General features: G+C 44.1%; 1 protein-coding gene across 1 annotated transcript in view; it reads left to right on the forward strand.

Moving 5' to 3' along the window:
- MAP1B (microtubule associated protein 1B) overlaps window positions 1–14,345 on the forward strand; it is a 98,515-nt gene that overhangs the window by 54,895 nt on the left and 29,275 nt on the right. The gene's annotated exons all lie outside the window — the stretch shown is intronic.

The following is a 14,345-nucleotide window of genomic DNA, read 5'->3' on the forward strand; positions in this document are numbered from 1 at the left end:
ATTGTCATTTGTGTTTATTCTTTTGTAAAATGTCTTACTACAGAGTTCTTGAGGCTATGAACCAAAACAATCTCTAGTGGCAGCAAAAAGATCAATTGTTGCTTTGGGGTAGGGCTGGAGGGATGGATTACAAAAAGGCACGAGGAAATTTGGAGGAGGATGGAAACGTTTGGTACATTGAATCTGGTGATAGTTCGCAGATGTATACATATGTCAAACTGATTAAGTTGGAAATTCAAAAAAATACTATAACTTGTAGTCTGAATCGTTCTCTATTTCAGTCTGTCTCATTTGCACAGACTCTTTTCAGCTATCCTACACTCATTTATTTAATCAATGTTACCGTACTCTTTTCAAAACCTCGAACTACAGTTTCGATTAGGAAGGCTTTTCCTCACAGTCATCTCCACTGATGAATAATAAATAAATGCCAAGCACCTCCTGTAAGACAGCACCAGATGCCATGGTGAAAACTGACTTTTGATACCTGAGTGGGCCTCAGCCCTGAGCAGGCAGAGAGACATGGGGTGGTGTTCGTGACCACAGAGTGAACACTGGGCTCCCTGTGGGACAGGGCATTCAGGGAGGACCCCCCAGAGCAGGGGATGATGTCTCTCCAAGACCCAAAGGACAAGTAGGAAATAGCCAAGTACGTAGGAGGAGATGAGTATTATCTAGACAAAGAGAACGGCACAGGCAGAGACCCAGAAAGGCCGGGTAGAACAGAGCATCTTTGGAAAAGTACAAGTGGTTTCCTGTGGTTTCCCATCTCACAGGGGTGAGAGGAAGTTTAACATGGGAAGGGTGAAACATGTTAAGGAGCTTAGATCCATTTCGAAGGCACTGGGGACATCAGAAATGGATCTAAGGAGAAAGGCGGCATGATGATGTTGAGGAGTGTGATGAAGACAGTGGTAACGTGGAAACTTACGTCGTGCTAACACTTACCTACCACTGTCCTGTGATGTGCACACTACCTGATAACTCATTTACTCCTCGCAGCAGCCCTGTGAGGTAGGCACTATTATTCTTCTCATTTTACAGATGAGGAGATGCAGTTATTGAGAAGTTAAGTAACTTACCTGGAGGTAACATAGCCGGTTAGTGGTGGAGCTGGAATTTGAACCCACGAAGTCTGGTTTCAGAGTCTGAGCCCTTAACCATAAGGAAATTTGTAAATAAAAAATTCTTCTGGCTGTAGTTTGTAGATGGATTGGACAAGTGCATGCCTGGAGACAGGGAGACCCGGCAGGAAGTGGTGTTTCACAATTCAGATAAGGGGTGACGATGATCTAGGCTAGGGCTGTGACAAGGGTGACATTATTTGTGGTCTAAGAGTAACTTTTTTTGTGTCAGCTGTGGGTTAGAATCTTTGGGGCATCTTGAGTTGAAGAGCAGTGGTTTCCTCCTTGAATGATGCTAATTTGGCTACTCTCTGAGTCTCCTTTTATGGTTTAAAAGGAGCTGATGATGAGCCTGGCGGGAACCATTTCCTGGGTGACTCTGCCACCTCATCTCTTGCTGGGTACCAGCTCTCTTGTCTGAGCCATCGAGCTCATGCCCTGACAATACAGAAATGAAGGATCATGGAAATCACATGCAGGGTAGCCAGGCCTCAATTCTCCCATCCAGTCAATAAGAGGATAGGATGTAATGATCACTAATTCACGTAACCGTTTATCAAACAGGACTATATCACTACCCTAGATGAAAAAGCAGTGCCATATGACCATAAACATGTACATTACATATAAGAATATGCACTGTTGTTAAAATGTTAAAAAGCTCATCAGTGTATCAGCCCAATCTTGCGTACTGCCAATAGAGCATGCACCACATGTTGGGAGATATCATGATAGAACATGCTGAGTGCTGTGATAGAGGAAGCTACAAAGCCTGACTGGAGAACCAGGTAGACTGGGAGGGAGAAATCGTAGTAATAGCAAACATTTCAGTAGCTCTCATACGCCATTGTGTTGTACCCTCACATCAACCCTCAGAGGTGGTCATCATTATTATCCCCACTTAATAGGCAGGGCTCAGAGTCACTTGTCTCAAATCACACAGCTGGCAAGAGCACTTAAACCCAGGTCTTCTGGCTGCAAGTCCTGGGCCCTGAAATTTTAGACTGTAACATCCTAGCTATGGTTTGGCAAATGTAGGAAAAACTGCATCATTTACAAGGTGTATCCCAGCACTTTAAGCCTCAGAGAGTTTTCTCAACATTCATTGTCTCTTAGAGCAATGCTTCTGTGGTTTATACAGAGCCTCTCCAAGGAGCACTGGCTGTTTCATAATCCACACAGGAGTCCAGGGAGGTAAGGGGAGTGTATAGACCCCTTTCCAGCCTCAGAGGGGAGAGAGAATTGACCACTGGAACCTTGGTGGAGAGGAGTGCTCCAAGATCTTACTACATGATGGGCGCCTGTATAAGAATGCATTTGATTTTGGCCCCCAAGATATTCCATGTTGTCTAGTTCTCCTTCTCCCTGCTGGACTAAGGCCCACTGATAACAGAGCAGCATTCACCCCCTAGAAAGGTCAAAGCAGTCGCTCCGGAGCACTTGGAGGTGTCCTCCTCATCCTCCCCTGACCCCTGGCTCTGGGAGGTGACTCCCTTTAGTCCTTTTCTCATCTGCAGCCAGCAAGTCCTTGTGATAACGTGAGGCTAGTGAATCCTCCCGCAGAAATCCAACAGTGGCACGACTTGTCTTTATGACTATTCTCTGATGATATATAAAGGGAAATGCAAGCCCCAGGCAGCAGTAGCTGGCTGGGTTCCAGAGTCAAAACTGAATTAAAAACTCATTAAGTAGTAGTTTGAGCCAGCGAGGCTGACTGGCTGCGGCGGCTGGGAAAGCTGACAGCGGAGGGAGGGCAGGGGCGGCGTCTCCAGCTGGCAGATGGCAGGCTGTGAGCAGGGCAGGGCAGTCCAGGAGTCAAAACGAAACGCGGCCCACTGTCTGTCGTGCAGACGTGCTTGTGAGAGCACAAGTTTGGTGAGGCCACATAGTGTATGCTAATCGCTATTATTTCCTTTTTTTTTCTTCCCCCATGGGAAATGCTTGGTGTGATAGCTCCAAAACCAAAGAGGTGACACAGAAATGCCAAAATGTAGACATTACAAAAAAGGGAAGAAGAACAAAGGGACATAGGGGATCCAAATTTGCAGGATGGTTTAGCATTCTGCTAAATCAGCACCTTTCTGTTCCATGTAAGCCTTATGGGAAATAACCGAGCAGAAGGGTATGATTTCCTATGTGTGTTGATTTTCACAGCATCTGTCCCACAGTTTGAAATTTGCTAATTGGATTTTTTAAAACCTAGAAGCAAAAATTCCACTCCCAAAGGCTAGAAAGTTAGCAAGTTAAGATGAAATTCCAGAGTAGTTATCATAGCTTCTAGAAAATATTAATAAGAAAGTGTGAGCTGGTTCTCTCTCTCTGCTGCTTTTCTGGACAACACTTCCCAGTTGACCATAAGACTCAGATATGAATTGGGGAGGGCCCACAATTGAGCCCACTTGCATAATTATCCATTAATAAGGAAAGACTCATGCAGAATATTTTTTTCTGTGTCAAGCCATGTACCTGTAGTGTTCCATTAGATACGATACCCTTGGGAGATTGGCATTCTTTACATCAAATAAAAACAGACCAAGATGTTAAAGGAATGATTTGTCTAATGAAGCTACAGAGTCCATAGACATTTCATATTGAAAGAAAATGAACCAGAGAAGAGAAAGACATTTTTTCTTTATCATTGGCATCAAGATCCCAAGAGTTGAAGTATTGGTAAGTGGACTTTGCATCTTTCTACTAATAACCCTTAATTTTTTTAATTTAAAAAAATAATGAAATTAATTCTTTAGGGCAATTTTGTAGATATGAAATAGGAAATTTCATAATGAATTTGATTAGATATGACAGAAAGGTGATGCAAATATTTTTTAGAACAGTGTAGATAACACATTAAAGCAACAGCTTATATTCTTTAAGAATTGTGAGAAAACAGTGACTTTGGAGTCAGCCATTGGGCAGCTGACCCACAGAAAGCAGGCCAAGCACTGTCCCCTCGGCTCCTGTCCCCGGCCAGCTCATGCTGCTTGGCCAAGGCCCTGAGTCGAAGAGGTGCTCAGGCCTGCTTAGCTCCTGCCTTTTCGACCCTTAATTTTGGATCCTTGCATTTTTCCAGATAGCTGAGTTTAAACTGAGCAGCAGTGCCCTCTGCAACCTTAGTGTGCTCTGCCTCACCTTCCAGCTTCTCCAGCGACAGCCTCTGCTCCAAAATAAATGAGGCGCTCAGCCTTGCTTTCTGGATACGAATCAGATGATCTTTCTTTTGGTTATACTCCAGAGCTCTGGCAGAGCCCGGTTTGGCCCGTTCTTCTCTAGAGCCGGCTGACTTGTTGGCATTTTTACTGGGTCAAAATACACTCCCAACTTACACTATTTTATTTGTGAAAGAGCAAAAAGAATGTGTTGTAAGAATTTTGATTAGCATACGTATGGATAATTGCATTTATTCCAAGTTTATAAATGTATAAAAATACCTAATAGAGAATAATGCAAGATAGAAATGTAAAAGTGATTTTATGCATGCTACCTTTCTTATGAGAACCTGGTACTTCTCATGGAAATTCAAATCTATGGATTTTTTTCAAGACCAAGTTTTCCCAAAGTCCCCAGATGATTTTTCCTCCCTCCCTGAACTCATTCTAAACTGGAATTTCAGTCTTTCTTAAAAGAAGATAGAAGAGGATAGAATATACCTGACTACCTTGTCTGACTTGCCCTGTGTCCTAGGTTTCACACCTGTTTCTTGGAAGAGCAACATCTGTTGGTTCGGAATACATTTATCAGTGCCTTGAAAATGCCTGTTGGCGAGATTTGACTGCATCATGTCAGAAACAAATCTCTGTTTGTTCAGTAAACATTAACTAACTATATGTCCCAGAACTTAATTCCTTTTGTTTCCTACATCACGTTTTCCTAAGTCTGTAGATATGTCCATTCAGCTACAGTCTTCTGCAGGTCAGTGCTATTCATCTTAAAATATATAAAAAATAAATTGTTAGGCTGGGCTCGGTGGTTCATGCCTGTAATCTTAGCACTCTGGGAGGCTGAGGCGGGAGGATCGCTTGAACTCAGGAGTTCAAGACCAGCCTGAGCAAGAGCGAGACCCCGTCTCTACAAAAAATAGAATAATTAGCCAGTGTGGTGGTGCACACCTGTAATCCCAGCTACTTGGGAGGCTGAGGCAGGAGGATCGCTTGAGCCCAAGAGTTTGAGGTTGCAGTGAACTACGATGACACCTGCACTCTAGCAAGACTCTGTCCAAAATAATAATAAAAATAAATAAATAAAATTGTTAAAGTAAGAAATGAACCTTCACTAAAAAGTATGGTTTGGGGACATGCTATGGCACCCTGTTCATAGTGACCTTGTAAAGACCCTGTAGTTAAATATAAAATCATAATAAAACCTTCCTAATGATGCCCTATCTTAGTTCCTTGAGGGATCTTAAGGGGTGGCTGAACGACCAGAGGTAAAACCCAACGCACTTGTGAGAAAACCAAACACACACAAACAACTCCTGACATTTCAGGACATTTTTTGGCCCCAATCCACATGAAAAGAGCTAGGTAGTGTTTCCTTTTTAATTATTTATGTAAGGCATTGGGCTTTCTGCTAATGATGGCCCAGGTGTATATTTCTCACATCCTGAAGGTAGATCACCTGATTTGCTCACTTCTACAGGCTGCATTTCAGTGCACACTATTATGTTAAATCCCACTCCAAGATGGAATGGGTGTTTGTGTGTGTAACTATGGGTATCTACAGTTTTAGTTGTCTTGTTTTGCAAAAGATCATCATCACCCGAATGCCTACAGGTGGAAGGCTTGGATCTAGGCTCTGTGAGATTTACATCCAAATTGCCACCTTCATAGGACATTCAAATGAGATACTGTACATAAAAGTATGTGAAAGCATTTTGTTAACTAAGATGAGTTAGTTGGAGGCAATAATTTATAAATATTCAAGTACTTCCTCTGATACCTCTATATCTAGTGATACAGAGACTGTTAACCACTATCAGAATTTAGGGGAAGAGACAACTCTGGGAATTGAGGTGGAGAGGGAGATATTTCCAAAGGAAATAAAACATGAGCTGGACATGTAAGGAATGGATTAGATTTAAGTAGGTATTATGTCTTATTTTATGCCATGGTAAATGGTTATCATCAAACAATACCCTTTATTTAAAACCATCTGCAAGCAAACTATCCCGCTGGGGGAAAAAAATTCAGTGACCAATTGGCATGAATGTCTGGTTTACTGAAAAAATTTGATTGCTTTTAGTGGAAATTAAATTAATGCATCAGCATTATAAATTACCGGTTCACTTTATGTGAGCTTTAATAGTATGGCTCATTTCAATTGAATGCTATTAAGTGAAATGAAAAAACTTGCTGGCTGACTTGAACGATGAGGGCCTGCATCTTACTCATCAAAATAAGATTCCTTGCAGGCCTGAGTCAGCAGCAAACTGGGTCCCATATCTCTTTTTCTGCTCTAAAAACAATGATATGCAGCAAGAAGGTCGACTCTGTATATGATGTTCCTAAGAGACTACTGCATTAGTTCATGTAATGGTTCCCCTTTATCCTTTTAATAAATATTTTACTGCCAAAATACAGGGTTTGGATTTGGTTGAAGGAGGAGAGGTGCAGGGTTTGGTTGGAGAAAGTTCTTCTATTAAATTTCTCCTGCCTCTGCACTCATGAGAGGGGCTGGAACTAACCTATGCACAGGAGCTCAATATCCTCTGTGGCAGAACCTCTGAAGACGTGGTCAGAGTAGTTAACCTCACAAGACCTTATTGCATGGTCCTCTTTAATGTTTAGTAAATAGGACTGAATATCTACCCAAGGCTTTATGTTCCTGTAGCTTATCAAGTCTTCAAAAATGGTACCCTTCTCCTGCTGTTGTCTATTAGGACAACATGCAGAGACGAGAAGAGGATTAAGTGGAAGTTGGAGGGGAGGACATGGATACTTCCTTCTTCCCTGCTTAGAATAAGAAAAAGGAGTATAGTTAGGAGGAAAACATGTGAGCAAACGTGATGGTTTTTCTGGGGCTACTTGTGAGCAAAGGATGGAGCCTGCAAATGCCATAGAGATCTTGAAAGACCATCTGTGGGCCAAAAGTCTAAAGAAAATGTATTTAAAAATGGAAGGAGCATGACTGGGCTTCAATAGAAGTCAACTGAGAGAAGTTGAGAACCAGACTGTCAGTGAGACATCATTTTGGTTCCCCAGACAGGGCATGTAACTGAGGGCAGAGAGCAGGAAAGAAACGAGGAACCAGGGCTGTGCCCCTGGTGTGCTGAGAGTCACCCTTCATCCCTGGGAGAGGGAAGACCCAAGGTCAGTAAGAACTGGGTGTACTTGTCCGGGAAGCCAAGCTTCCAGCCATGAACAACACCTGCACAGTGTAACATGGAAACACACAGGTGCTGATTCACTCAGCATGTACGAATTAGCCATCTCCACCTCCCTTTGAAATGAGGCAGTGTATAAATAAACACAGTTCCAACAGACAGCAAAAATCACAGGTCCCTTGGGGTGGGCTACGGCTTTATGTCAAATGCTTTAAAGATGTGACCAGATTTATTTGTGCCGGCTGGAGCGCGGGCCCTGAGTGTCCACCTGCAGGGCACTGTTGCAGATGGTGGCGGCCGAGGCACCACTTCAGCCAGGACCAGATCTCAGGTCTCTTGGGCCTCATCTCTTTAGGTCAGGATCTCAACCTTAAGAAGTCCCTTCCTGGCAGATCACCAAGCTGGTGGCTGTGCCCCGGCTCCTGCCAGCAGTATTGCCCCCTCGGGAATTTACTGGGGAAAAAAATCAACTTACATTATTTTTCCCTGGCCCAGGGCTAACCACTTGCCCAGGGATGGCAATTATTAGACTCTAGGTTTAATACGTGTTATGTCAGCCATTTGCTTTCTTTTTTCTTTTTCTGTTTCCTTTTCAATAGCCAAGAACCAAAAAAAGCTAATTTGGCTTTTGTTTTTCAGGCAGCTGGCTTTGAGGGGGAATAATAGTGTGATGATTTGGTCCCGATAGTAACAGATGAGGGTGAAAGGGCAACTGTTTCCCTGAATTTGATCAATGGCAGGAATTTGATGGCAAATTAAATGTCGAATAAACCTGTCAAATGATTCCAAGAATCAATATTTACTGGAAAAAGTTATTTGAGCCTTTAATGATCACATTTGCTCCCAAGGGAAACGATTCTACTTGCATGTTCAGACATTAGGATCGTAATGTATAAAAACAATGATTTTAAATGAGGTCACTTATTATGTTGTTATTGATCAATAGAGTATTCATCATCTATACTGTCTTGTTTCTCAAAGAAGGGACCACAGAGCCATTGGGATCACCTGAGGGATTGCAGACATGGGGAATCCCAGGCCCCGCCTGCTGCCTCCTGAACCAGAATGTCTGTGGGTGGCCATGCAACTCTGCATTTTATTGCACTCCTCAGGGGACTGTGGGGCACATACAATTCTGAGAACTGTCAGCCTACAGTCTTTCTCCTCCACCAGGCCGATGTGTCCCAGGCCCCTCACAGAACTAAAGCCATGCCCGGAGGCTACGTAATGTATCATAACAGTATATGTGGAGGTCAATCCAAGAGTGTTTTGGATTGAATTTGAAAACCAGGTATGAGTTATTACTGGATTACTTGATGTCTTTGAGATATTCTGCCTCGACTCTGCTCTATGCAGAGGTGATTTTAGGTTTGTCAATCAGTAGAGCACTGTGGTATGGGTCACTTCAGAGGGGGAAGGGCAGAGAGAAGGCTGTGGCCCCATTATTACTTCTCTTGTGCTTTTTCTCCATCACCGTCACTGACTTTCTCTTGCCTTTTCCCACCTTTTAAATAATGGCATTTCCCAAGACTATTCTCAGAAAGAGCCCCTTCCTGTGTTCTCTGAGAGCATCAACTAAAAATACACTGGTGCCTCCCAGATCTGTGCTTCTGGTCCAACCTGTCACCCAAGCACCAGATCTACATCTCTGCCTGTTTATTGGACAGAGCCATCTGGATGCCCCACAGGGACCTCAAACTCAGCATGTCCCAAACCAAACTCACCATCACCTGTCTACCTTCCTCCCTTTAAGGTGGCTTATCAGTTAAGAGCCTGGGCTCTGGAGTCTGACCACTTGGTTTCCATCCCAGCTCCACCACTAACTAACTAGTGAGACTGTTGGGCGGTTGCCCACTGCCCAGAGCCTCCTTTTCCTCATCTGTGAAATAGGAATAGTGCCTTCCTCATGGGTTAATGTGCAGAATAAGATAACAGACACAAAGAATTTAGGTCAGTGCGTGACCCAAGGCAGGCATTCAGGATACCTTAGCCATTTTTATTATTCATTCCTTTATCAAATGTCAACTGAGTACCTGCTCTGTGAGACACTGCTTCTGACCTAACGATTCCTGAATTAGAAACTGTCAAAATGCCAAGTCTCCCCATTAAGCTGTATCCCTTCAGGACAGGAGTAGCATCTCATTCATGTTTTAGTCTCAATGCTCAGTTTATGATTGTAGCACTAACTTGCCTGATTTAAACTCTAGAAAACCGTATCCTCTATAGGTAATTCACATTGTCTTAATACATAAGGAATACAAAGGCAGGAGAAGACCATTACAATTTTTAAAAACTTCACTGACACCTACTCTAGTCTCAAGAAAGTGAGGTTTAATTGTTGAACCATGTGAAAGGGACATTTTTGAGATAAAAAATAGCAGATATAGGTAATCTCTTGGTTTACCCTAATAACTTGGCAGAGTACTTGGACTTGGCACATGGCAGGCATTCCTCAAAACAAAAATAATTCCCAAATCAATCTCCCAAATGCTGGAATTAATCTATAACATTCTAAGGAAAATGTATCTCAGATAAATCTTATTTTAAAAAAGTAAGGATTTGGGCCTTGTAAACTCCTAAAATAATCTGAGAAGCACTGAGGGCCAGTGAAAAGAGTGAGATCAAGAGTCAGATGGGCTGGATATGAAACCTAGTTTGGTAGCTTATTTTATCTCTGTGATGCTGGACAAGACAGCTAACTCTTGTTAAACCACCTGTCCCCATCAGCTTCAATTTCCCCATCTGTAAAATGGGAAGAGTTATAAGCATTGATCATTGTGATGCGCACCTGAGTTACCATGCAAATAAAAAATTTTGTAAACCATAAAGTGCATCACAAAGAAAAGGTAGTGTTAGTATTCTTGCACCCACTCCCAAATAGAACTGGCCACAATATGCATTTGGCCGTCCTACAAATACAACAGTCCGTGGCCAATGACAGGCCAGTGCTCATCTCTGAGGCTCATCTTTCTCTTCTGTAAAATGATGGCGGGGGGGATGAAATTGTCACCAGGGCTCCTTTGGGTCCTTCCATTCTGTGAGTTGAGGAAATTCTGATTTCTCACACCATGAAAGTGGAAGTGACAGGTCCTCCTAGGCTCATGGGGAGGATCTTTCTTTCTTGACTTCTGGACTTCTCACGTCTTAAAAGCGGAGGAAGGGACTCCTTTCTTGTGCATGAGGAGCATGAGCATTTTCCTTTGTTTGTGGTAGCTTTTGTTTAGAGAACAGCCAGGTCAGAGCCGTGGAACCTGTCATTAAGGCTTATATGGGTGGACACAGAGGAGAGCGCTCTGTAAATGGTGAAGCAGGAGACAGCTGCTCATTTCTGCTTTTAATGAAACCTGGAGTTGGCTCCCCTGACAGCTTAGTACCTCGCCCTTCACTCGGCCTGCCTGTGTGCGCGCGCGCGTGTGTGTGTGTGTGTGTGTGTGTGTGTGTTTGTGTCTGTGTGCGTTTGTGTGTAGGTGTACCTTCTGTGCGTTGTTGAAGATGTGACCTTCAGGCTGTCTCATCAACCTCAGTTTCTGCCAACTTTGGGCATGGCCAGTTCTCCTTAGGTGTCTCCAGGGAGCCAGAGTTTCATCAACACTATCCATGATATTTATTTCTCCTTCTTTCTGCCACTCTCTTTCACTTCTAACCCCTGGCAGCCTGGATTCTCATCCCTTTGCCTTGAGGCTTTCAAAAAGGGAGAGGAGAAAAAGGAAGAGGAGAACTTAAGAGAAAGGGACTGGGCAGGAGAATGTAGAGGATTTAGAAAGCGATTTAGAAAGTGGGTAAAGTGAGAACCCTGCCAGAGGAGTTGGACCTCTTGTCTCCTGGCGTCCTATTCCCCAACAAGCCCTGCATCTAGTGTGTGCGTGGGGCTGTCACATGCAAGAGGAGGCTCCCTTGGCCACCAGGAGCAGGGCCCGTGAGCTGCCACCCTGAAGGCTCGGTTTGCACCTGCCTACCATGAACAGTTTGGAACAAGGAAAGAACCTCGGAAGTTTGCGGGGGTTGTTTTTGTTTTTTTTTTTTGTTTTGTTTTGTTTTCTCCAGGCATCTGAAGGTCAGGGAAAGTAAAGCACAAGGTGGCAGAGCACCCAAGGGAAGGAGGGGGTGGGAGGACAAGCTGACACATGGAAAACAAACCGAAACCAATGGCAGCAAAAAAGAAAAGGGATTAATAGCAACAGGGTCCAGGAAATGTAGAGAAAATTAGGTTTAGATTCAAATTATAGAATAACTAAATTCTCTGTAACACAGATAGATATCCAAGGTAAAGAAAAAAGTGTTGTCTAACTCCCAAGCAATAATCAACTTATTTAAATTTAAAAACATTATTTACAAAGTCTCTTAAACTTGTTCACGATGAAATTTGAGTTTTTTATTCTCTTAAGAAAACCGTTAAAAATTTGGAGAGCCATGTGGATTTAGGAACATGCATCAGGGATGAAACAGATGCAGAAACAAAAATTTATTTCCAACAGAAAAGAAATGCCATTTTCGGGAATATCAGGGGAGACGTGGGAGGGAATTTGGCCGATTGCTCAGCAGAAACCAAGAAGGCACTGGCCTCGGGTGCGTGTGGGAGGCCGGTGTGCCCGGCCGCGCACAAGAGCAATTCAGTGGGTACTGGCTGCCCGGCAGCTGACCCAGGCTGCACGCTGGCCTCTTACAAAGGGGGATCTTGGCATCGCAATGTGAAAATCTTTATTTTGGATGGGAGTGGATAAGGGAAAGGGGAGAAAGGAATACTCTCACAGCACTGAGGTTGGCCCTGTGAGGTCTCGTGGAGCTTGACGGGGTCCCAGCTCTGCTCTTCTACAGTCTCCGAGGTCTTGGGCAAGTCAGTAGACCTCAGATCTTTGGTGCGTGACCAGAGGAGGATAATATTAGCTCCCACCACTTCACAGGAATGTTGCAAGGCTTAAACAAGGCACTATCTAAGGGACAGAATGCTCTGAAAGCTCAAAAGCGCTCTACACATGTAAGGTTTCATTGCTGTGTTCTTTGAGGGACTCTCTCATGATCAAAGGGTTAAATGCTGTCACTGACCTCTTCTATGCATCAGGTTATTTTCTGATCCAAGCAGGGTGGCATCTAGCACATAGAAGGTGTTCCAACGTGCGCATGACCTTAAAACCAGTGTGCGCGTTGGATTATGCTTTTCTATCTACCCGTGTTCCCTGTTGGCTCCGGGACACCCAACCTAGAAAAAGTTCTTTTCCAAGCCTCAGGCTGAGAGCCGCAAGAGCGGAGAGATGTGAAAAGATGAGTGAGTTGATGGGAGGAGTTAATTTGATGTGTGAGGGCCCCTGAGACATCAAACTCCCTCCAGGGTGAGGAGTTGCACTTCCCAGAGAGGGATTCGGAGCAATTTCCTGGTAACGGTTGGCTTTCCGTTTTCTGTGCTGGTGCTGCGGTCTTTGGGGATCCATGGAGTCAGAGCCAAGACTACCAGCACTTTGTTGAGCGCCTCAGTGGCAGGGGTGAGGGCCTTCGTTGTCTGGCTGTGCCTGGTGATAATGGTGTCCCTGGGGCGGAGGTGATTTCTTGCTCCAGGGGAACAAGAGAGGGGCTGCTGTTAGGCCAGGTTGCCTCAGCCCTTCTCCTGGACCCCTCCCTGGAGCCCCAGCTTCCTCACTTGGGGGTACCCTCCCTCCTTCTGAGAAGGGAGCTCAGGAGATACCTTCCCGCCAGGCTGGGCTGGGCCTGGGGCCAGCTCTGGGCCCCAGCATTCGTTCAGAGGGGACTTCTGTGAGGGAATCTGGAAGAGAAGAAGGTTCAGTAGACAACTTTGCTGATTCAAGAGTCTCCCCTCCCTCCATAGCAGCTTGCTTTCTCTTCAGCGTGACCACACGCTGGCTCTGCATGCGATGTGGGGTCTTGCAGAAAGGAGGCCAGAAATGCTTCAGATAAAAAGCTGCTATTAAAAGCTGCTGGGAAACCTGTTGGTAATATTTAGTTCCTGTACCAAGTACCTTTCATTTCTTGCTCTTAGCAAGCTGAATTTTAGCTTGGGGAGTGTTTTTTTGCACATGGGGCTAGAGGTTAGAGGTGTCCTTTCAAAAAACCCACTTTGGTGAAGAGGTTGAGTTGAAGCACTCTAAGTGCTCTCATTTTCCCTCTTCCTTCCTTCCTTCCTCCCTCCCTCCCTCTGTCCCTTTTTCTTTCTGATGAAATCAGACCTTAAAATCAAGACATTTTGTGCTGTGGCCTTCTGTTGATCTATCAAATCTTACTTTTAGCTAAATAATCCCTGTCCTTATCTCATGCATTTCCAACTCTAGAATCTTCACATTGGAAGTTTTTGTAGTGTTGAATCACAGTATTAAATGCGTTTTCTAAGAAGACCTAGGCAAGGGGCTGGAAGAAGTCGGTAGGTGAAAACATGTAGCATCAAGAGCTGCCAGAGCAGGGGGCAGAGACGGGATGAGGGGGCTTCTCTCCTGGCTGCAGCCTCCGCCCCAGCCCTAACTCTTGGTCCTGGTTACCAGTGATTACAGGACCCTCCTCATCTTCTCCTTTTCACACTAAATAGAAACAGAAGGCTTTCTTTTATTCTACAATTACCATTTCTATTTTCTTCTTCTGAAACCAAGGAGAAGCCTGTGTGTGTGTGTGTGTTTATAGGAATGTAAAATTCTGTGGAGAAGAGACCCCACATGCATCCTAGAAACTTATGTATGTAGAAAATAACATTTTGCTTTAAGAGATTTCAAAATCACCTGGGTTTAGTAAAACATAAACCACTAAAACAGCCCAACTTCATAAAACATATAGATTCAGTTAATCTGTCAGATTTTCAAAAAGGGAAAAGAAATCCCAGCAACAACTGAAATATACAGGCTTCTTTTTGCGTTCTGAACACAGCTTTGGGTGAGCACAAACAAAAGTCTCATTGTCTGCAAGGC

This window comes from Eulemur rufifrons, chromosome 17 (assembly GCF_041146395.1).
Source record: "Eulemur rufifrons isolate Redbay chromosome 17, OSU_ERuf_1, whole genome shotgun sequence".
Classification (NCBI taxonomy): Eukaryota; Metazoa; Chordata; class Mammalia; order Primates; family Lemuridae; genus Eulemur; species Eulemur rufifrons.